Raw genomic sequence first — 26,028 nt, forward strand, 5'->3', positions numbered from 1 at the left:
TGGTCATAGCGTCTCTTCACAGCAACAAAACCCTAACTATTATAGACAGTAATGGAAAAATAACTTAAATAATGTGCATCTAACAGCTATTGGCTAAGCTGGAGCTAAGATTTGTTCCTTCACTTTGAAGTAGTTTCTACCATACCATTCCACTTCAAAAGTTTATCTCCTCAAAGGTAACAAACACAAGTGCATGTATGCACACTCGAGCACACACACACACACACACACACACACACACACACACAGAGAGAGAGAGAGAGAGAGAGAGAGAGAGAGAGAGAGAGAGAGAGAGAAGATGGAGGGGTAGTATAAAACAGGAAGAAATACATAAGTAGCAAAAGTTACAAAACAAATATAAAGCAAATTAGGACCATTCCAGACATTTCAATATTCACCACCAGTTTAAGTGAGTGAGCTAAATACTCCTATTAAAGTTTTACTAACTGTATGCAGTCTGTGATGTGTGCACTTTACTGATGCTAATAGGTTGAAAATAAAAAGAAACAGAATGCAAACAGTAAGCAGGAGGAAATTGCCATGAATAGCTTTATTTCAGATAGATTAGATTTTAAGGGACAACAAATAGTGATGAAGAAATTCTGCATTCAACTAATCAAATGGTATCTCATTGGAGAATGTTATGCAATCCTGATTTATATGCATCTCATAATAAGACTCTAAAGCATCAAAATTAAAATTGTAAAACCAATGGTAGAAGTAGACATATCAAGAACATGGTTGGGAAACTTATAACCATTATTATATTATTAATAGAACAACCTGATTCTTTTGCTACCAACAGGAAGTACAAAGACTTAAAGCCTTAGTACAATACAAGAGTCTAGAATGGTAAATGGAAATTTATATATAGACACTAAACACATGCAAAGCGTAAATTCTATAGCATCCTTTATAACAACATACCACAAAACATGTACTAATACCATAAAATATGTGCTAAAATAATTCTTAAGTTTGTTTTACACGAACAAGTGTTTTGCTTGTACGTATGTCTCTGCACCATGTGCTTGTCTAGTGCCTCTGGAGAGCAGAAAAGGATGTTGGATCCTCTGGAACTTGAGTTACAGGAGGGTGTGAACTGCCTTGCAGGTGTGATCCTCTTCAAGAGCAGTAAATATTCTTAACTGGTGAGCCACCTATCCAATATCAACAAAATATTTTAGATTAAATTCTAAAACATAAAATATGTTATGTGCATCTATAAAAATGTCATGATGAAGCCCATTATTAAGTGTAATTAATATATGCTAATAATGCACTTAAAATATCAAGAAACAAGATACTATATTTAATTGAGAGTGTCATCTGAATGAAAAACTGGCTGTTACTCAACACATATTATAATTCTTTCTGTGAACAGAAAAGCAAGAATGCCTTTAATTTCCCTAATAGGGACTGGAGGAACATTTGAAAGACTTTGACATTTATTCCTGAAAGACAACAAAGCTTGGAGGTGAATTTACCAAACACATAAAGGCCATCTAACAAAATACACAGCTTCATACCACATCACAAAATACTTAACACTTTCTTCAGGAAGCTAAAAATTAGAACGATGATCCTCAGCATTCTACCATAATGTCCAGGCAGGAGAATTAAAAAATAAAAAAATAAAAAGGAAGATGTAAAGGCATAAGGAAAAAAGAAACTTAATTTTCAAATCACAGATAAGAGTTATACATTGGAGCCGGGCGGTGGTGGCGCACGCCTTTAATCCCAGCACTCGGGAGGCAGAGCCAGGCGGATCTCTGTGAGTTCGAGGCCAGCCTGGTCTCCAAAGCGAGTACTAGGAAAGGCGCAAAGCTACACAGAGAAACCCTGTCTCGAAAAACCAAAAAAAAAAAAAAAAAAAAAAAAAAAAAAAAAAAAAGAGTTATACATTGGAATCCTAAGGAATGTACAAACATCTATTCAGACTAATAAGTCACATCAGTAAAATTTTTTATATGATATAAAAATAAATATACTTTCCATATACTTATATTCTTGTATATTTATGTTTCCATATAACTTAGATAAAGAAGACTAAAGTAACATTTACAACAATAAACCAAACAACCCATCATCCATTAGCATACGGTACATAAGACATCTACTAAATTAAAAATATGACTGAGAAATATAACAACCTAAATATGAGAGAAAGAGACACCATGGTCATGGTTAAATATATACAATACTATTATGTATTTTTTTCTAAATAATTCTAATAATGAAAGCAATTCTAATCAATCAAGGGAATTCTAAATCTGGTTCTAATTTGGGGGGCAACAAAATTAGAAAGCAGTGAAAAGCATTTACCAATAGTTTAGAAATCCAAAAGTGAAGCCAAGCCACTACAATTTTATGAAAAAAGATAAGGGACCACATCAGGATGATAGCCTGTAGTTTACAAACATTTGTTGTTATAAAGAATTAAGATGGTTCATATGTGTGTATGTGAAAGCTAAAGCTAAATTTTTTAGGGCAAAATATAAAATATCCTTGCAGCCTGGAAATAAGCAAAGACAGGACATAAACTATTCTAACCATAGAAAAAAAGAAAAGAAAAATAAATTGGGGTTTTCCAATTTTTTTCTGTTTATCAAAAGAAACTAGAAAGTAAAGAGAAAGGTTAATGTGCAAAGCAGTGGGAGAAGGAAGCTACTGCTAAGAAGACTGGAAATAGAACACTGCTTGCACACACTTGCTCTCTCGGATTCATTATGGCCACTCATCGCATTATGTACCCAAGAAGAGCACATTTCACTCTACGTAAAATAAATATTTCACAGTGAATGTACTTTGAGTTTTCAAGCAATCAAGCATTAATGTAAATTTCCTTCTCCTTTCTGAGGACTTGCTACATATGAGGGATGGTGTCCCAGATGGAGGACAGATGTCCCAAGCAGAAGAACAAAAGAGAATATTCATCCTTCCTATGGCCCTTGTGTTTTATCAGGGCCTTCAACAGAGTGCATTTTGTCCACCCGTATCAACAAGGATCCTCTTTACTCAGGCAGATTCAAATGCTAACTTATTTTGGAAATTCCCTCAGAGACATATTCCAAAATAATGTTTGACCAGTTATCCAAGCAACACACAAATTTAGCCAAGCTGACACCAAAAATTGACATTAAACAAGACCATAGTATTTAAAAATTAAGATAAATTCACTATCAAACTTGAGATTTTGTCATCAACAAGTTTTCTTCCTAAATATGGGATTAGTAATAGGAATAAAGTTACTTCCTTACCACACCCACCTTCACTATACCTAGTAAACACAACTCCAAACAGTCAATAGACACATTTTCTTAATGAAATCACTTACTCTTTACTTTGAAAGGCATTATAAATCTTGAAAGCTCCAGAAAAGCAGATAAATGGTGTAATGGCCACAAGAGGTAAGTGAGGAAAGGCAAGGATCCAGGCTACAACTATTTAGATGGTGTAACTCTGTGTAAAAATACTTGGTATAGAGGAGCTGGCAAGATGGCTCAGCAGATAAAGGTTCTTGCCAGAGCTGGTTCCCAGAGCACATGGTAGAAGGAAAGAATCAATAGGTACATCCTTCTCAAGGTGGTGGACCAAGAAGCAGAGGGGCTACAGCCAGGGATAGGCTGATAACCTTCATACTCTGCTCTGGTGTTCTCCTTCTGTCACCAGACTTTGCCTATTCAGGTTTCCACAGCCCTCAAAATAGTGCCAGAACTTGGGATCAAGGGCTCAAACATGAGCCCCTAGAAGACATTTCCAACTCAAACACTAACAGTCAGGAAAGCTATTTTTGTGCCTCTGCAATCCTAAGGTCTGACTGGCTACTGGGCACCTTATATGGGGGAGAATTATTCAAGCTTAACATTTTCCAGAAAAGGTAGCTGACTAAATGTATTTGAAATATTGAAACAAAAGCTCTTTGTCTATTTGGTATCTGAAGAAGACAGACACCTAGAATATAAATTAGCCATACAGGCCACCACTTTAGCAGAATAATGCAAAAAAAAAAAAAAATAGAGGCTGGTGTCCAGGCTGACTTTGAGAGTATGGTCTCAGGAGCCCAAAGATAAATAGACATCCCCAAAGGCAGTTTGCTTTGGGCATTTATAGAAAAATTTTCTGAGGGACTAACAAAGAACTGTGGCTTTCCTTTCTTCCCAGGAGGCATGAACACAAGGGAGCCGAATGATAGGGAATGCCTGCAGGCTGAGTTTTATGTTGGCTTTTCTCTCTGGGGCACTCATCAATTTTGTGCAGTATAATGCTATAAATGCAGGCTGGTGTTGCTGACTGAAGAGAGGAAGAGAAGGTGAAAAGGTGAGAAGGATTGAAGAATGCTTGTCTATACTCTGAGAAAATAAGAAAGCTGTGAGGAAGCTTCTGAGCAGACAGCAGCAGTGAAATGATTATCAAAGGTTCCTGGTGTAAATTTGTAACACAGAAGAAGATAGTTCTTTCCCAATATGCCCGATGTTATTCTTATGGATGGTGATTCTGAAGACACAATAAGTTAGTCTAAGCCTCTTCTAGGAAGACTGGGTGATCTTCCTATTCCAGGAAGTTCAGCCTGTGTCCTTGCTGCTTATGTAAGCTTGGTGGTGGTGGTGGTGGTGGGGCTAGTATATCTGGTCAGTTTCATGGACTTCCTGAAGTTTCTGAGTTGTTTACCTCAAGTCTGAATAAACTCTCTTTAGAACTTTCTGAAGCATAGGAGCTTCTACCAGGACAGAATGTATTAATTCAGAGGAAATTGCTACACTATATTAGCCTATTAGGTGGCTGTATTACTTTTAAAAAAAGTATTTTTAATTATGGAGAGAGAAATCAGTCAGATAGATAGAGGGGAAAAAATTAATTTTCTTAAGTCTTCTCAACCTACCAAAAGAGTAGGCACTGAACTATTTTTACTATGCAGAGTTGTGAACATTCCAAGAATAAGCAAATTAAAAAACTACTTGCCAAATTTCCAACTGTGATTATTCACTATTGCAGTGGATCAAATCTGAGGATAAAAATCATATTAGTAAGAGTTTTATTTTTGCTACTATCTTAGATGCACAAGTCAGAGTCCACTTGTAGCTAGAGTTTTCCTGCCTGGCCCATGGTCAGGGCAAATCTCTCTCACCTGCCAGTCCCACAGCCACTCAGACCCAACCAAGTAAACACAGAGACTTATATTGCTTACCAACTATATGGCCGTGCCAGGCTTCTTGCTAACTGTTCTTACAGCTTAAATTAATCCATTTATATAAATCTATACCTTGCCACGTAGTTCGTGGCTTACCGGCATCTTCACATGCTGTTTGTCATCGTGGCGGCTGGCAGTGTCTCTCTGACTCAGCCCTCCACTTCCCAGCTTTATTCTCCTCCTTGTCCCGCCTATACTTCCTGCCTGGCCACTGGCCAATCAGTGTTTTATTTATTGACCAGAGCAACACATTTGCCATACAGAACATCCCACAGCATCCACTCAAAGTGGTGAGGAGTCCAAGGTGCCGTTGGGTGGGGGAAGCCATAACTATGATTTGAAGCCACATGAAAGGTCTTTGCTTAAACAGTGGTCTATTTATCTTACTCTGGCATTTAAAACTGTTAGCATTGTATCCCAGACTTCTGATTTAAACCCAATAGACACTTTACTTCATCTTAAAATATAGAGATCACTTTAACAATGCTTGAACCTTAAACGGATTTTTAAAATGTGGTTGAAAGTTGTTTTCAATTCACTGTCATTTCTATGTGCCATGTTTGCCAGGAACTCACTTTTCACAGATCTGAGTCCTAGGGTGCTGTACCAGGTGGACTGACATTTGAATGTCATTTTCACCCTGCAATTGAACACACGTTCCTTACAACACACATGTATGTGACACATAGAGAAAACATAATGACAATAGCATGAATGACCCTACAGTAAAGAAATTAAATTTCCATTTAAAGTCTTCTAAAAGGTCATTTCTAGGCCAGGTGACATCGTTCAATAATTATACAAAACATTTAAAAATATTAACAGCAGTTTAGCACTATTTTCTAAGAAATAAAAGTCTTACTGGTTCTCAGTTTGTTTTTTGAGGTTGTTACTAAAGTCAAAGAAAAATATAATAAAATTGCAGAAAAGAGAGGATATGTTACACATTAACTTCTAATGAATTTTTATGCAAAACTAACTAATAGCAAATCAAATCCAGAAACACAGAGCAAAACGATTATAAAAAAATGACCAGATAGGATTTATTCTTGTTGTATAAGACAGAGCCAACATTCAAAAATCTAGTTGTACATTCCACTTTATCAATAAACTAAGTGAAAATTTACACAATCCTAACCACTGGAGCAAAGAAGTCATTTGACAAAATCCAATACTTATTCTGAGAGGGCTGGGGAGCCAGACCAGAACCATGACAGGTTTCTGACAGCCCTGCCAGGGACCAGGCCTTAGTTTTGGTTTACTGGAATTGGCTGGAGCTGAGCAAGTAATTCTCAGCAAGTTCTCAGGCAGCCAATCATCAGGTGCCCCACAACCTTCGGCTAGCTAAAGATAGCTGTCCCTACCCTGCAGCTGAAAGGGCCTAACCACTAGTGCCTCCAATCAATCAGCCCCCAGACTAATCTTTCCTCCACCAATCAGCACTAGATTAATCCCTCCTTCCTGGAATTCCCCTAAATCTGCTTAAAAGGAGCTTGTGACCTCCATTCAGGGTCCATATTTCCCACCCCAACATGTTGGAAATAATAAATGCTCTTGCTGATCGCATATGTGACTGATGGTCTTTCTTGGGGGCTTCTCTCAGACCCCAACAAATCATAGTAATAACCTTCAGAAAGTTAGGAATAGAAGGAAATTTCTTCAGTAGAATCCACAACATCAAATACCCCAAGAACTGGCATTAGAGGTGGTTGTGAGTCATTTGATATGGGTGCTGGGAATCAAACATTGGTCCTCTGTAAGGGCAACCAGCACTATTAACTGCTTAGCCACTTCTCTAGCCTTTAGTATATAGTTTTGATGTGGTAGACATGTTTCAGATGTCATGTATCCAGGGTAATAATTAAGCCAACAATATTCTAATACAAGAAGAGCTAGAAAAAGTAAAAACAAACAAACAAACAAACGAATGAATAAACAAACAAATAAATAGAAATTCTTTTAAGGTGTTAACATCAATAGTGTTTTTTCAAGCACTACTTTCCATAAACATTTTGACTACACCATGTAACTAGTACTTTCTTAGAATCTTAGTGATTTGTGTGAATGTTATTTGTGGAGAAAGACTGATTTAATGAATACATATGGGGTGATGAACAGGGAGGCAGCCTCCTGGGTCATCTTGTTTATGAATATCTCGGGAAGAAATAATGACAACTTCTGTTCCAGGAAGTCATCTCTGTGGTATTTTTATAAGAACCAGTTTAGAAAAGAACATTTGACTTATTCTGGTACTACGGGTAGGGTCATTACCTTTTAGAATAATCAATACAGTGATTATTTAGTCCAAAAGGTCAAGATGTTAATATGCTGCCTATGATTTAAAAATCATGTCCCTTTGGCTAAGAACTTCTGTTCTGTCAGTGCCACCTGGCCCTGTCTTGGAAACAAATGATCAAACCACTGTCTCAATAGACTGGCTTGTCTGACCATGTCATGTAAATAAAATAATGTAAGATGCACTTTGCTGTGTCTTCTTTCACTTAGCATAGTGCTTTCAAGATCCATCTGTGGGATCCATCTATGTTACACTTGGTGTTAACACTTCCTTACATTACATACATTACATTGTATGGATATATATAATATTTATTTGTTTATTGAGAACAATGAGGTTGTTTTACCTTGAATTATTAAAATGACACTCGGTGAATACTTAGCTTCAGACATTTGTAAACTATGAGTTTGTTGTTCTGTTGAGTAGATATATACATGAATTAAATCTCTGGTTCATGTAATAACTCTGGTACAACATTGTGAGAAACAGAAAACTAGCTGAAGCATTTAAATTCTCACCAGCACGCACTAAGAACCCATTTCCTCCATACCTTTATGAATACTTGTTATCATCCATACTTTTTACTGTAGCCATCCAACTGCATGTGAAGGGCTAAGTCATCATGATTTGGGCTTTTATATTTTTAATGATTAATATTGTAGAGCAATTTTGAGATATGTCTAGTCAGATTATTTTTGAACTTTTAATAATAAAGTTACTTGTCATTTTATTATTACTTTATAATAGTTTTAGTATAGTGAAGATACATTTTTCTTATCAGGTCCATGATTTCGGGTAGATTGAATTGTATGCATTCATAAGCATTACTTTCACTTTTTTATAAATGTGCAAACTAAGGCAGAAATCAAAGTAGACTAGTATCTTTCTGTCACAAAGGCTCCAGTTGTACACTAAGGGGAGAGAAGTATTGGCTAAAAGGAGAAACAGCTATCTGCACCCCATCTCACGGGGTCAGTTCTGGGTGAGACGCCCTTCCAGGGCTGCTCTTATATCAGAATTGTTATTGATGACACAAAACCAAGCCTGTCATTGTACAGGCTTGGATCAGTAGTTTGCAGCAGAGACTTGCCTAGCCTGTGTGAAGGTCTGGGTTTCATGCACAGCACTGTGTTTTGAATAAAGAAGAGAACAGTTCTGCCTTCCAGTTTTGATATTTCTTTGTTTCAGCCCAGCACTACACTCTCTGTATCCTGAAGCAAAAGAGATGTCTATCTCAAGAGAGCCCTTTCTTTCTTAGGTGTTAGGAAAGAATGTTTCTGGAACTATCTGATAGATCTTTTCAAGGTGCTATTTATTGACCTGTCCTAACCAGGAGAACTATCCTTAGAAGACAAGCATGAAGAAAACACTGCTGTTAATGGAGATGATTCTCAAATAGGCATGGGGACATACCAATTAGATGGTGTTGATTTTTATTCTCTGTGTTAAAAAGTGCTGTTACTAAACATATGTGGCAATCCAGTTAGAAAATGTAAGAAATTAAGTGAAACTCCTTATGAGGAATTTATTTCTAGAAATACCAGCTATGAAAAAATGGTGGGAAATTTCTTCTTCCTACAAATGCCGAGATAGCATTATTTACTTGCCTTGATGCTCATGTGCGATATTTTATGATGGTCAGCACTGAGTGTAGCAAATGTAGTGAGAAAACAATAAATAGCTATGAACTAGTAACACTGATGTGGGTAATAATAATAGAGCATTGGGGGCATTTTGCCCTTTCACTAGTACATATTTTACTCTATATTTAGGTCAGCCACTTACAGACAGAAGGGAAAAAATGACTGCTTTAATATGTACTTCTAAATATATCAGGGGTCTTTAAAACACAATCTTCATAGAAAATTGTCTTATATTCCAATAAAATTTCCAATGATGGCTTTGATAAATATTTCTCATTATATATACCAAATTGTCCTTCTCATGTATCTGCTTTTAAGAATGGAATATGATAAGATCTATTTTTGTTTAATTTTACAGGTCCCTTATTTTTGCAGAGTAGTGTTGTAAATGACTTGAGCATCAGCTGGGGAGATGACTAGGAGATAAGACCAGTTCAGTATGAAGGTATAGATTTGCAGATGAAACAGTGTAATAATGGGTGTAGTAAACTGTCTGAGAGCATTTTTGAGCACACACCTGGCCCTATCCTGACTGGCACATGTCTTTTATAAGAGGCAGTATCATGGAGAACATTTTTCTATCTTCACGCAATCACATTTGAGCTTGACGGGATCCTTGGATGAACGTTGTAGCCCTCAGCCCTGCTTAGTTTTATGCTCCAATTTAAAAGGTCTTAAGATCTGAGAGCAGCTTGAATCCAAATGATCTGGTGTTCTGGTCTCTTCCTATATCCCTCCTACTCATTCCTGGCCTTTTTCCTGGCTCTAGTTTGTGCCCAGAGATGAAAACACATATTACTCTTCTAAAAGATGCCAATAGCTATTTCTGCATTGCAGCTCATGGAGGCAGATTTTGAGGAGAGGAGATGTACTTTCAGGGCTATTCTGGTCCTGGATCTTGTCGGGAGGGAGAGGTAGAAATGATTAAAAGAATGTTTCTAGAAATAATGCTAAAATCCTTTCCATGGTAAAAATGGGGGTCAAATTTCTGCAGACAGATTTCTTAAAGTTAAAAAAGAACAAGAATTGTCTCATGGACACAAGAGCTAAGAAGAGAAATGAAAAAGGAAAGACTATACAGTGAGGCAAAGGGCAGGGTGTAGAATATGGAGTGGACTAGAACTGTAAGAAAGAAGCTAGCAAGACAGTGCTCTGTATTTGATGGGTTATGACCAGAAAGGCTTTAAGAACAATGAGACAGGTGAATTTTGAGCTATGATTTTGGTAAGCTCCGTTTGATTGTCTAAAGTCTTTAACCTTAAAAGGCAAATACTTAGGGTTTGTGAGGTTTGAAGGTGACATAAGATGGATCTCTGTTGGTTGACAAAGCAGACCTGAGAAAATGATGTCATGAAGGAAGCAGACAGGAGACAGAGGAGAGAGTAAAGGAAGGTCCCCTGGTGGTGCTGTAGAGCGGTGGGTGGTGACAAGTATCACCCAGCTTGCAGGAGGTGCTTCCTTAGCATTTGGAAAATTCTAAGAAGAGGGCAAAGGATCCCTTCAGTACTAAGGATATGGTTGTTGAAGACAAGTTATTTTACTGGCAGTTCTAAGAGATGCAGAATCTAGAGGACAGGGGATTCTGGGAATATTCAGATCATGTTTGTCAATTCCGGATTTCCAGTGCTCAGCTGGGAATGTTCAGGTCATCATTAGCCATGTCAGTTAGCCATGTGATCTAACGCCATTTCCAAATGCAGTAGAAAAGAAAAGAAAGAGAAGCAAGGAAAAGAGGGAGAAACTGAAAGCTCCAGAATTTTCTTTGTCAGAATTTTGGGCTGTTGGTTTTTATACAGTTGCCTTTCTCTTCCTCTGGGCCTGATTGCATCACCCCAGCACTGAAGCGTGACCATAGTGAGAGGAGCAGCTGTGTCGCACAGTGACTGTGTAGATGACATAGACTTTTCCTCAGCCACAAACCTAAGGGCTTCTTGTTAGTTGAACAGAATTCATGGTTGTGGGGGGCCTACCCATGTTCCCACTCTTTCCCCAGGGCACTCTTGAGGAGGGAGGAGGGAGAAATATTTAGATGGAAAGACAGAGGGGAGAGAAACAGGATAGCCTCGGGAGGGCCTGGATCATTATCCACTGGCCCTTCCTGTCTCCTCTAAAGGGCATTTTGTAGGAATGTGAAGGGGTGGAGCAAAAGACCTCCCCCTAGCACAGCCAAGTGCAGACCTTTCCAATTACCTGGTAACCACACACATGGTCAAATAATTCTCTCATGCAGCCCTGCTATGTACAGCAAACTCAGATTTCACTAGGAAATCTTTGTGGGTATCCACACATGGTCAGCTATCCCACAATTATATTAAAAGATAAATTCTTGCTGACTTAATAAATCACTGCACAGTTTAGGTTGGGTCCCTTCTCTTACAGGAAGGCAGCTTCAGCTTCTTTAGAGAACTCAGCCTTAAAGCTGTCAAAGACAGTTGGAGAAGCAGGTTTGCCACCTCACAGAACTATGATTTTGGGCACAGTTCTGTAAAAGCATCACAGCCTAATTGCCACAAATTTCAACAAAGGAAAAAGTGGGGCTTAGAGTTAGCTTAGTGGACAGTGTGTTTCCCATGCAAACAAAAAGACTAGAGATTGGTTCTCCTTTACCCCTGTGAAAAGAAAAGCCTAGAATCCATGGCAGCCTGTCTACAACCCCAGCCTTTGCGAGGCAGGGACAAGAGCTCTTCAGAAGAAGCAGACTAGGTAAGACTAGCTGACTAGGTCAGCTCTGGGGTGAGTTGAGAGGGACAGCCTCAGTGAAGAAAGCAGAGCACAACTGAAGAAGACACAGGATGTCAACCTGTGGCCTCCACATGCCTATGCACACTAGAGTACACACTGCACACACATGTGTGCCCACACACATGTGCACAAGCACACATGCCTATAAAACATATATGTATATGCATGCAAAAATCAATGAAAATAATGAAACAAGTCGTTTTTGTTTCTGTAGCTATTGAAGTAATAGGTCACGACTTATCAACAGCCTTTGGATCAGTCACATACCACTGAAATGACAAGTGACAGATGCTCATGGCTCTCCTATTCCTCATTTCCTAACCTTTTCATTCATTCTTCCCAAGGTACTTTACCAGTAGGAGTCTCCATCTCAAGGATTTTTTTTTCACTAATGAACTATATCCCAAATCTGGGCTTTCTTCCCTGACTTGTAAAAGCTGTTTGTACGTTCAGCTCTCCTACAAAGCCTCCTCCAAAGAACCAAATATGTACTCATTCCCTACCACCTCAGTACAGAATAACAAAATTTATCTTATGTTGTGTGATATTTTTATTTCATTCTGACAATAAAGCTTGCTTTGAGTCAGAGGGTGGAGCCAGTCTCCAGCTGACCAAAATTAACCATAGAGGTTTGGAGGACTGTAGACAGATAGGAGACAGGAAGTAGTAAGGTAGGACTGAGAGAAGATCTCAGCCTTTTGGATGGAAGAACTAATGGAAGAGATAGGAAGTCACTGGTGGCTGCTCTGCTGCTTCTTTGATCTTTCAGCTTCTTACCCTGACAACTGACTCCCAATTTTTTATTGATAAAAAATAATTAAATAAACATCACCTGTTGTCCAACCTGGGGCACAAATTTACAAGATAGCCACTTGCCCCTGGCTTTGTAGCTGCTGGCAGCCACTGGAGCTGTACCCACTGGAGCTGCTGTTTCACTGGCCAGGTTTTCCTCCCTTACCTCAAGCTCTCAGAGCAAGGCTGGCTGGCTCTGCCTTCAGGCAGCTCTGTGCTCTTACTTCCCACTTGTTTCACACATACTCCTGTGTTTGCTTTTTAGATGGCTGGCTCCTTGGCTCCTTTGCCCTGTGGGTTGTGGGCTTCTCCTGGGCCCCTCCTCAGGCTGCTGCCATTAGGTAAGCCACCTGGGCAACCACTCAGACATCTATTGTTGTTGCAACCACCACACACTGTCAGATCACAGCTATGCATGAGCAGCTGTAGCCGCCCTCAGCCAGGCTGTGCACTGTCTGTGTACTCTGCCCAACTGTGCTATGCAAGGACAGCCAGCCTCACACTTCACTGTCATCATCAGCAGATTTGGTAAGAAAACTGGGAATACTAAAAGGGGGGATTAGTTTTAAAAAAGGAGGTTTTTTCCCCCATGTTAAAAATGGAAAAAATATATTAAGATGGAGGGAGTTAGGTCTCTGTATGATTCCACAATGGACAGTTTAAAAACGGAACAAATGAAAGAAGAAATAATTAACTTAAAATGTCAATTTTCATCATTATCAGTTGGGTATTTCATGTTTTATCCCTGAAAAAGTTGTTTGATATGGGTGCCAAAAACAAAAAATTGACTAATAAGATAAAATACTTAGAAATACATGCTAATGAAACTAAAAACTATTCACACACAGATAGAGGAGTTTAGAGCAGAAGCTACCGCACCCTTGCATTATGAAACTGAATAGGAGTGGTCCAAGGTTATTAGAAAACCAACCTTAATTTATGCAGTTACCATTCAAGAATGACCACCAGATGATAGGTATCCCCAAAGCTATTTAGAAGCTAACTGGGATCCTATGGAAATGGTAGATTTTTTTTTAACAGATTTAAGAAAGCAATAGCTTCATATGGTATGCACTCACCTTTTGTGAGGCAGATGTTAAATTCATGGGCCACTAGGAACAGAATTATTCCACAAGACTGAAAAGATTTAGTTACAGCAGTATTGGTAGTGGGTCCTCAGTTATAGTGTAGAATCTGGTGGAGAGATGGAGCTAGAGCCATTGAATAGCAAGGTAGGGTTAGAGGTTATAAGATTTTCCAACATCAAATTCTTGGTGAGGGCCGTTATGCTATTGTGGAAAGACAGGTTACATTTGATGATCACTCCTTGGCCCTACGCCATATAGCAACTTTAAATGCTTGGGACAAGATTGAAGAATCAGAAAAGAGGACTTAGCCACTCACTAACATTATACAAGGCCTAAAAGAAGCCGTCACTGTTTTGTGTTTTTTGTTTTGTTTCGTTTTTTTTTTACAAAGATTGACTTCAGCTGTAAATAGAATGATATCAGATTCAGAAGTTAGATTAATATAAATTGAATCTTTGGCTTTTGAAAATTCTAATTCAAAATGTAAAAGGATGATCAGACCTTTAAAGACAAGATCAGTACCCATAGACAAATGGATTAGAAATATAGTTGATATTGGATCCCACACTTATGATGCTACTTGGATAGAAAAAGTGACTTCTAAATTAAAAAAAAAATCAAATGGTTAGATGTTTTAATTGTGGTAAACCAGGTCATCTGAAAAGGGATTATAGGCAAGGCTTTCCTAGGGACAATGTTTTTGTGTTGTTGGTGGTGGGTTGTTTTTTTTTTTCTAGAGAGAATTCAAGAAGCAGGCTCCAGCCTTCTGGAATATGCAGATGGTGAGGCGAAGGCCAACATTGGACTAATAAATGTAGGTCAACATGGGGCAGGCAAGGTAACTCTTTGCCATCATAAAATGCCATAGGGTTCTCACAGACCCCTGTATCAAATTGGGTTCATCATTCTCTGTCAGCATTGGGGAAACTCCTCCACAGAGCAAGCTGAATAAAGGAGATTAGATTCAAGGATCTTGTCATTTTGAAAAGAAAAAGAGGGGTGGAAGATAATAGGATAAAAGCAGATTTTTGAATCTAATTTTAAAAGCAACTACTAGTCTTAAATATTTCACATTGGTATGGATTTTTGTATATTGATACAAATTTGAGGTTATTTTTGTTATACTGTATGCGTATTTCTACTCTTGTTTAAGATATTTTTGTATATTTATGTAAATTTAAGGTTATTTTTGTTAAAATGTACTGTACACATATTTATACTCTTATTTAAAATACTGTACCTATGTAGCTCATTTAACAATATAATGTAAATTTCTTGTCCTTGAAAGTTATTATTACAAACTATCTATGATAATAAAGAAATGCAGGTTAGTAGTTAGTCACCTATTACAATCAAACTTGTGGTCATGTTAGGTATGTTTTCAAGGTCAAATAGAGATATATTTTAGATAGACAGGTGGTCTTCAAATACTTCAGAGATCTACAGAATAAATTATTTAAGGTGTTTTTAATAATATAAGGGTTTTTTTATGACAATGAGACATGTTTACTCCTGGAAGCACCAATCTACTTCAGAGAAGATGATGGGCATCAAAGTAGTTTGCTTTCTTAGTGGTAAAAGTTAGCTACTGGGCAAGAAACTGTCCTTGTCTTAACTGCTGACACTATGCTGTCCAAAGTAGACAAGGAGGGCACAAAAGAAGTGAGTGCCAAACTTTGCCAAGATAAGGCAGAACAGTCCTTGAAACTTCGTGCTTCACAAAAAAATCTGTCAGATGTTCTAGAAGATGGATGCCCCAACATTACACAGGAACCTTGGGTGATTGTCCAGGCAGCCAGTTGTTTCTGTCATTTCTTGGTTTTGGGAGTTGTTTGCTCTGTACTTCCAGTTTACTTAGGTACTATTATATCCTTCTCAGTTCTCTGAAGGAGTTGAAGAAAAGATAGTTATACTTTTCCTTGTTACCAAGTTGGAAAAAAACCTCACAAAAGAGGTGTAAAGTGTATAAGGTTGAGAGACATAAAAAGATAGTTTTGGGTTGGTAATGTAAGTTAAGATAGAAAGTGAATTAGGTACAAAACTTTGTACTTGCCAAGATAGGATAGACAATGGAGTATTTTCCCTGAATTTGCCACATGCAAATGGACTGGACATTGTTAATGTAATTCTTACCTGTATATATTTGCATATAGTTATTGTGCTTATTGTATATAACTTTACTATTTTCCCCCTTTATTTAGACAAAAAGGGGGAAATGTTGTATGATATTTTGATTTCATACTGACAATAAAGCTTGCTTTGTGTTAGAGGGCAGAGTTAGCCACTAGCTGACCAAAATCAACCATAGAGGTTTGGAGGGCTATGAACAGATAGGAGGCAGGAAGTAGTAAGGCAGGCCTGAGAGAGAATTTCTGAAGTGTGATCCTAAATAATCTTAATAATAAAAACCTGGAATCAGATATCAAGGGTGAAAGCTGAAAGATCAGAGAAGCAGAGCAGCAACCACTAGAAACTTCTTACCTCTATGAATCATCAGACCAAATGGGGGAGGGGCAAGACCCTCTCTCCACATTCCTAGTGCTGGGATTAAAGGCATGTACCACCACCATCCAGCTCTGTTTCTCTTTTAGACTGATTCAATCTCATGTAGCCTAGGGTATCCTTGAACATCTGATCTTCCTACTTCCTCTTCCCAAGTGCTAGGATTAAAGAAAGGTGTGTTCCATCCCTGCCTGGCCTCTGTGGTTAACTAGTGGCTAGCTCTATCCTCTGATCCCCAAGCAAGATTTATTTGTCAGAACACAAACAAAATATCGTACAACAGATCTCAGCCTTTTGGATGGAGGAATGGAAGAGCTAGGAAGTCATTGGTGGCTGCTCTGCTACTTCTCTGATCTTTCAGGTTCTTACCCTGACATCTAACTCCTGATTTTTTTATTGATAAACAATAAATAGATAAATACATCAATATTATTTACAACATTACAACCTCCCTCAAATCTATAAAGTTCCAAGAATAGGCAATAAAACATACTTGTCACTGTTCTATGCCTCTCTGAAAATATCATTAAAGTATAAAACTGTCATAAGATGGTCATTAATTACTTGCTGGTTAGTACTTGACATAAACTATGTGTGTATTATGATTGATTAAAAATAATGCTTCTTTTCATTTCATTTCTTTTTTTCTGTAATAAAATAATGAGAAAAATCACTTTAAGGGAGAAAGAGTTTGTTTTGTTCACAGTTCCAGGTAACAGTCCATCATGGTATGGGTATCAGATATCGTATTACATCCACTGTCAAGAGCAAAGACCAGTGAATTAATATATGCACACTATTGCTCCACTTAGTTTCTCTACTGTAACACATACAGTTGAGATTTCCCTTTCTAGGGAATGGTGCCACCTACAGATGTCTTCCCCACTTAGCTAATGTAATTATGATAAGCTCCCACAGACACACTCACAGGTGAACTAATCCAGACAGTCACTCATTCAGATTCCCTTCCCAGAGGAATCTAAGTTGTCTCCAGTTGATAATTCAAACTATCATCATAATGTCTTGTACTGTCTTTAACTTTTTCTGATGCCTACCACAGTGCCAAGTCCACAATAGGTAAAGCACTTGAACGACCCATTTACAATAACTTTCCTTCCATAGTGTTGCAGGACTGCAGAGAAATGTTAGACTGAACTTTGTCATAGATCATTGTTATAAAAAGCTCTTTCTTAACCCAGTGCCCCACAGGATTGAACTACCAGAAAATTATATGAAAAATTGCCATCTACTTGTGCATTGCACCATGAAGAATGGTAATTTGTGTCAAACATAAACTTGTTTCAAGCATATTCCAACTTCAGGCATACTTTATCTTATGTATTCTCATCCTTGACCCCTAGGTAAATTTCAGAAGACCATAGAAAAGATAATTCACAAAGTCCATGACAGCAGGTTTGTTAGACGTTCTCTGTTAGATGTGCTCTGTTTTGAGGATGGGCTGCATAAGAGCTTCCTTCCAGTTTTCTATGAACCTCAAGTGTGCCTTATTTACTCTTAGATATGTGCTTAGACTCATTAGCAGCATGGGTATCAGAAATTCTTCCATGCCATGTTTCTACCAGTCATGTACATGGTAAGCGTCTTTAAAATGCAAACTAGGATGATGTGGATATAGCTTAGTGGGTAAAAGTTTTGCTTTGTGTCTTAGGATTTCTATTGCTGTGAAGAGACACCATGACCATGGCAACTCTTTAATAAGGAAAACATTTCAATGGGACTGGATTTATAGTTTCATAGTTTTAATCCATCTTCATCATGGTCGGAAGCATGACAGTGAACAGGCAGACCTGATGCAGGAGAAGAAGCCCAGAGTTCTACACCTGGATTGGGAAGCTGCAGGAAGAGAGTGAGCTCCCGGGCCGGGTTTGAGCTTCTAAAACCTCCAACCCACCCCAGTGACATGCTTCTTCCAATAAGGCCACACCTATTCCAACAAGGCCACACATTCTAATCCTTTCAAAAAATGCCACTCCCCTTGAGCCTATGGGGGCCATTTTCATTCAAACTACCATACCATGCAGATATGAAGAGTTAGACTCCAAAGAATACATGATAAAAGCCAGATGTTAAAGTTCATTCTTATGGTTCTAGTGCTGAGAAGACAGAGGTCTGGATGGCCAGTTCTGTTGAATCAGTGAACTCCAGGCTCATGGAAAGGTGTATGTCTCAAAACCTGAAGATCTTAATAGGCACACAGGCATGCACACACCCGTGTACACACACGTACAGAAAAAAAACCCTGATAATTAGCAATGCCTGTTTAATAAAGTTCAATTATCATTCTCTACCCTCAATTTGGGCTGACTGGTTTAAGGAAGTGATTTAAAGCAGAGATAGCTAGGGAAGCTTTAAGATATCACCATACTCTGTTTCTTTATGAGACGATGAAACTGTTTTTAAAAAATTAATATGAGTTATATAGATATACTCCCATAATAAGGAGACCAAAAGATTTTGTTGAACACATAGTTGATTTGCCCAAACATCATTCTGTTTACATAAAAAAGTAAAGCAATATAAAACATGCCAACACTATAAAATGCAAAAGTGTCACTCAAGAAGGCATTAGACAATGAAATCTGTGTATCAGTTGATTTCATTTAAAAATAATAATAAAGTCATGTGATTTGTTGCTGCAGAACAATTATAAAGCTTAATGGACTCCAGGTACATATTCCCGCAGAGGAGGCCCCAAGGCATGCCTATGTTTGTTTCTACCCACGGACAGAAACTGCCCTTCCCCTCTGTCATTCCTCAGGTTGTATTCCTGTAATCTTCCTTAACAGTCTTTACCTCTGTCTATCCTGCTACCTTAGTCCTGAAATCTTGGCATGGCTGTTTCTCGAGGGGTGACCTTGCCTGAGCAGGCTAAGTGGATTGATGCTGTGATGTTCCGTGTGGTCTGGTATTCAAAGGCACATTTGTTGATGTTTAACTGATTAATAGCACTGCATAAGGGCATGTCCAGAGAACAGAGCCCATCCCAGAATTTCCTAATCTCACGTTTTCAGTTATTTGCTATAAAGACACACAGATGCACTTCATCACACCCTAGTAACTACCCACCACCATGCCTTTGGCACTTCAAAACCTGCTTAGCAAAAAAGAAATCACATCCATGCATGTAAACTCTCAATGTATTGGGTAAAATCTAGTTGCTTTATTATTTTTAAGTTCATCTTTTCAAACAACCAAAATATGACGGAACTGTCTTTGAAATGCACCATGGTAGATAGATTGAAAACTTACTAGCAGGATGGTGGTGGCCTTTATTTACTCCCCTGTGAATGGCTGCTGATCATAATCGCTTTTCTAGCTGGGCTATGACAAAAAGGATTATTTCTTTTGTCCTGGAATGTCAGGATGAGTGTATTTGTTCAGAGGATGAAGGGCACCAAATTAGACCAAGCTACTGGGGTATAATAAATTCACAGCCATCACAGCCAATGTCCTCTAATTCTTCCTGTGCTATCAACCTTACATATTCTGATCCCCTCCTACTTAGCTCGCTTATCCTTTTGTCCTATTGAATTAACCACCTTTTCTTTTACACTATCTCCCGAGGGGACTTCATTTTAAGTCTTTCAGTTTAATTCCATTAATTGGCATATTGTCTGGTCTCATGTTCTCCTCCTGGGTCTTGAACTTAGATTCCCCTCAGTTCTTAAACGCCTTAGCTGTATTTTGCAGCTTTGAATGACAAGGTGCCTCATCAGCAGACAAAGCATGTGCGTCCTTATCTTTCACTTTCAGGCTAATGTTTGACAATGAAATCACAATCCTGCCAGTTTATCAGCCCATTAAATAAACCCAGGAACAGAGTTCCTTGATTTTAAAGCCATCCCACTGAAATCCAGGGAAATTAGTTCACTAATTTGAGCTTAAATTAAGAGCTAACAAATCTACATTCTGGCAAGTGGATCTGCAGGACATGCATTTGTCTTTGCAGATCCTTCTACCTAGAATTGAGGCAGAGCTGGGATCACACTATCCTGAGCTTATAACTATTTAATCTCTATCAGTTAGTAGGCAGGTAACTTGGAGATGTGTACATCTCTTATTCTCAATAACTACATGCCTAAAGTGGGAAGAAAATAAAAAATCCAAACCAAGAGATTGTAGTGAAGGTGGAGTAATCCCTATAGATGGCCGAATACATTATCTGGAATGTGAAGAATGACTAATGCTCGCTTTCATTGCTACCATTACTATTAAAGTACCAGGACCCCAGTTCAGCAGATAAGCACAAGCATTACCCTTGCAGAGAACCGGAGTTCACTTCCTAACACATGCATTTGGCAGCTCACAATTGTTGTACAGGCTCTAAGACCTTCTTCTAGCCTCTGCAGCAATTGCATTCACACACACACACACACACACACACACACACACACACACACACACACACACACCTCCTTTTGAAAATGTAATGTTAACTCTATTGGTGGAGTATTTACATCTTTTCCACAAGCCATGTTTGGATGCCACCTTTTTCTAATTTTCAGAGTGCAAGTGTAGAGTGTCATTTGGGGAGACAGACTGTATAATGCAGCATTTGTTCTATGCCCCAATTACGATCACTCCTAATTAAACTGTAAAACCTTTAAAAGGAGAGACCATTCCCACCCCTCCACATACCTAGGATCAGCACGACAACAGCCTCTTGTGGAAGATCAGCTAACAAAAAGAAATTAGACCCTGATATAACTTAATACATAATTATACAATAGCCAAACCTAGAAAGGAGTTTTTATACCCAACCCAGAGATAATGTCGAACAATCCAGTGATAACATGTAAAAGAGAATGTGAAGCTGTTCATTGTCACCTGGGAAATGATAACAGGTCTAACGCACGACTTGTAAGGGGACCCCATCTTAGAGATAAGAGTTCTGAAGGAGGCAGAGGTCACTCTGCTCCCTATGGAATGCCCCCTGATGACATGGGATAATCAGATTAACTAGGTGCTCTCTGAATTTAAAGAGGAGCTCAGTTTAGTCTATTGGGGGCTTTGTCTCATTCCACTTCCATTTCTGGCTGTTCACACATTCGAAAAACATGAAGGTAATCACAAACAAAACACTAACATCTCTTATTACCCACTTAACAAATAAGTTGTTTTTATTTTGTGTATGAGGGAGGTTGCTTGTTGTTGTTATTTCGATACAAGCTATCATCTGTCCAAGGTTGGCTTCCAACTTGCTATATCACCATGGATGATCTTAAATGTCTGATCCTCCTGCCTCTACCTCCCACATGTAATTTCAAACCTGTGTCACCAAGCCTGGCTTTGTGTGATGCTTACATAACCCTGAGCCTCTATCTTTCTATCAACTGAGCTCCATTCTCAGTTCTAAAATATGTATCTTTGGTGTTCTAAGTACAACTTTTTGAAGATAACTGGACCATGGCCCTGAAATCAGGTTTAAGTTGTTACATTCTTATTACTTTGAAGGCATGGATACTAGCAATATGATGGTGTTATGACACAGCAAATGAAGTCGCTGAGTAGCAACACAATCCTCAGATTGTAATCTTGACATTTATCTTCTAGTCATTCTCACACCTAGGAGGAGGCACTACCTGGATTATAATGGCAGACAAGAAAACCTGTCATGATTCTGAGAAGAACCTGAAATATGCACATCAGAAATGCCAGGCCAAGACCAAACCTTTGTAAATAAAGAAAATGAAATATCAGATTAAAATTTGAGGCTAAAAACAAGCCCTGAAGCAAAGATTATAAACATTAATATTTTCCTTCATGTAACAAGAATATCTTAATTATGTAGGCGAAAAATAGAATCTGTGGCTAAATAGGAAATAGAGAAAAATAGAATCTGTGGCTCAATAGGAATAGCTCCTATACACAGTAATTCCACAATACTCCAGGAACTAGCTTCTAGCTTTATCTATTCTACACCTTGCTTAAGCAGCTTTTGTCCTCATGGCTGCAAGATGTCCACAACATCCCCAAGATCTCCCTCTAGCTATGGAGAGTAGAGAGGCTTAGGTAGAGAACAGGGTCATACTTTCCATACCTCTCCTTTGCCCCCTCCCTGATTTATTACCTTCTGGGCTTCCATAACGTTTTTGATATTTAATGTCCATCTCCCGTTCACCTTAGAGTCAGTTGTATCAAGGTAGATTTCATTGCTGATGTATTTTGGGGTGGTATTTTGTTCGCCAGCATCTTGATAACTCTTGGTAGAGTTAATGTTTAATGAGTATTTTTGGATGAATAAGGGAATGAATCACAGTAATTAGCAATACAGTGATTAGTTCACACTAAATCAAGACAATATTCGAGCTAGAGTAGCCTTGGCTGGGGAGCACAGGTTGGCTGTGTCAGAGGTGGATGTTCAGGAGCTCTCTGGATGCTCAGGACCCTGACCTCTCTAAGGAGAAAGATAAAACACCTGAAAATCTGTGCCTTTAAATAAAGTCCTAGAAAATAAATTAAAATGTGAGCGTTCTTAAAAGCATTCATGTTGAGTAGATGCTTCTAAGGAGAGTTGCTGATTACTAAACTCTCAAGGAGCAATTGTGCATTTTGTGGGAAAACCCTTCTAAAGCTGACCTCAAAGCCAAGAGCATACTCTAGATCATCTCATAAATAACTGCACCTGCATGTAAACCTTCTCCTACCAAAATGTTAAAAGGAAAAGTTTGAAAATGCAAATCCAGTGTCCAAGCCAAGTGGCTGCATTTTTATGATCAATAGTAAATCTGTCATCTGGTTTGTCAATTATACACAAGCTAAAAGGTCTTCAGGAGGTCTTCACACAGAGGACTTTAATGATGCACAAAAAGTCTACATCAGAATATGTGTCAAGGAACAGCTAATTAGTAAGAGTCTGGTAAGGGGAGACTGACAGTAATGTAAATTAATGACATTATGGAGTATTGCAACAATCTGTGATTGAGGATTTACATAATCACTCATTATCGTTTCCCTGTTGTCTCTCAGGTCAATAATGTGCAGTTTGAAGACATCCTAATACATATTTACTCATTAGTCTACAATGCCTTCTAGGACAGAATCTAGGTCTCTGGTTGCATTAATTCATATTTAAATAATAGTATTAGATAATTACCACACAGATTGGAAGAAAACATAGTCAAAATATGGATCACATATAGGTCATTTATGAAAGTCAATGCCTTTCACACTTAAATAGTCAAGGCTGCTTCTGATATACCACAGTGCTTTCATATTTACTGGCACAAATGCGGATCTCACATCTATATTTGTTTCCAACCTCCAGAAGACTGTGGGGGCTGTCTGGTGAATGCTGAGGAGGTAGGGACAGCGGACAGAGGGAGAAGAACTGATGGATTTGTTACCTTTTGTTTGGTCATAAAAGCACAGCAGTGTCTCAAAGCAAAATGCCAACAATGACGAGAACAAATTATTCCAGGACTTGGGTATTCTCTATGACCCTTAAAAGTGAAAAATCACTAAGTGATAATTACATTTGACAAGTTGAAATAATAGTCTAATTTTTTTGCTTGTAAATTACCATAATCTATCATGGAAATGAATTCCAAATGAAGCTTGCTGCTTAGATAGGGCCAATCATATTGACCTGTCTGTTTATATAAATGCAGTACTTTTTAAACAATGTGCTAACTAGAAAGGCACACTGCCATTTACTCCAAGATCAAATATCCTACATGCTGTGTGACATGTTTCTGTAACCATGGGGCTACTTAGATGGCTAAATGTTTTTATCTCAATCCAGAATATGATAAGCAAGTGGCTACCAGTGACTGCAGTCATTGCCAAAGTCATATATACATCCCTGAAAGCTAAATACCACTTCTGACTATTAGTGATAGGGGCTGAGATCCTGTGTTTTCTACTCAAGTAAAGCAGGATAGACTTTTTCTTAGAAGCTCAGTTAAGTGTTTTCAGATTCCCAAACAGCTAAATCCTTTGGAATGAATGGAAGTTTTTGCTTTCCTAAGGTTGGTTGGATCAGTGTGAGAAAATTTATCATGTCTCATCCACACTTCATTTAGGGACCAGCATTAGTCATACATTTTGCATAAACACTGACTTCTCTCTTCAGATAACATTAATAATCGCCGGGCGGTGGTGGCGCACGCCTTTAATCCCAGCACTCGGGAGGCAGAGCCAGGCAGATCTCTGTGAGTTCGAGGCCAGCCTGGTCTACAAAGCGAGTTCCAGGAAAGGCGCAAAGCTACACAGAGAAACCCTGTCTCGAAAAACCAAAAAAAAAAAAAAAACATTAATAATCATTATAAATACAGTTTTTACTTGCTTGAGTGATCCCAACATAGAATGCTCCAAAAAAGTATTATATAGAAATTGCTCTGGAAAGCTAGTCTGTGTACATACATGGTTGCTACCTTTTAACTTCCCTGCCACTGAATATTTGATAACTCGAAAGTAAGTTTAGAAAACACACACAAACACACACACACACACACACACACACACACACACACACACACACACACCACACATACACTCACACATGCATACTTAGGGATGCATAAGTTAAGGAAGGATCATCTCCACTAACTGTGACCAGAAAAGATGGCAGAATGTTTCACATGGCCTGAGGAAGTCAAAATCCAAGTTGTAAGTTTTTTGAGGAGGCAAGAAAATGGGGTGCAATACAATTCTAAATAATTCCTAGGAGTGATGACTTTAGTTAGCACATTCTATAATATTGGGAGCTGGGCCCAAAGTGAAATGGCTATATTCTAGATTGGCAGCCATTTTAGTTTCAGTGGCTTGCATGGTTAGGACAATCCCTTCCTTCCTTCCTTCCTTCCCCCTCCTTTTCTTCCCCCCTTCCCTCTTTCCCTCCCCCCTCTCCCTTACTTCCTTCCCTCCTCCCCTCCCGTCCTTCCTCCCTCTCTCCCTGCTCTCTCTCTCTTTATTTTTTCTTTCTATCTTGAAAGTAGATTCTTCTCTCACACAATACATACCGACCACAGTTTTCCCTTCTTCCACTCTTCTTAGCTCTCCCCATTCCCCTTCTCCTCCAGATCCACTCACCATGTTTCCCTTCATAAAGGAGCAGGTTTCGAAGAGACAACAACCAAACAGGACAAAACAAGATACAATAAGACAAGGGGAAAGCCCTCATATCGAGGCTGGACAAGGCAACCCAATAGGGGGGAAAGTGACCCAAGATCAGGCAAAAGAGTCAGTGACACACTCACTCCCACTGTTAGCAGTCCCACAAAAACACCAAGCTGACAGCCATGACATACATGCAGAGGACCTGGTCCAGACCCACGCAGATCCCATGCTTGCCTCTTCAGTCTCTGTGAGCCCATATGAGCTTTGCTTAGTTGATTCAGTGGGCCATATTCTGGTATCCTCCATCCCATCTGACTCCTGCAATCTCTCACCCTCTCTTCTGAGGGGTTTCCTGATCGCCGAGAGGAGGGACTCAATAGAGACCTCCAGTTTAGACTCTCTCTCTCTGAATAATGTCTGACTTTGGGTCTCTGCACCTGCTCCCATCTGCTGCTGGAGGAAGCCTCTCTGATGTTGATGATGGACAAGGCACCAATCTATTAATATAGCAGAATATCATTAGGAATAATTTCGTTAATTTTTTTTTTTGCCAGTCATATTTGATCTCTGGGCTATCCAGTCTCTGGTTCTTAAGCATCCAGGGAGTGTAGGGTAAGGGTTCCCTCTCATGGAAACATTGGTGGGCCATTCCCACAAGTTCTGTACCACCATTGCCCCAGCATGTCTTGTAGG

This window comes from Peromyscus californicus, unplaced genomic scaffold (assembly GCF_007827085.1).
Source record: "Peromyscus californicus insignis strain IS unplaced genomic scaffold, ASM782708v3 Scaffold_17__1_contigs__length_78620276, whole genome shotgun sequence".
NCBI classification, from domain to species: domain Eukaryota; kingdom Metazoa; phylum Chordata; class Mammalia; order Rodentia; family Cricetidae; genus Peromyscus; species Peromyscus californicus.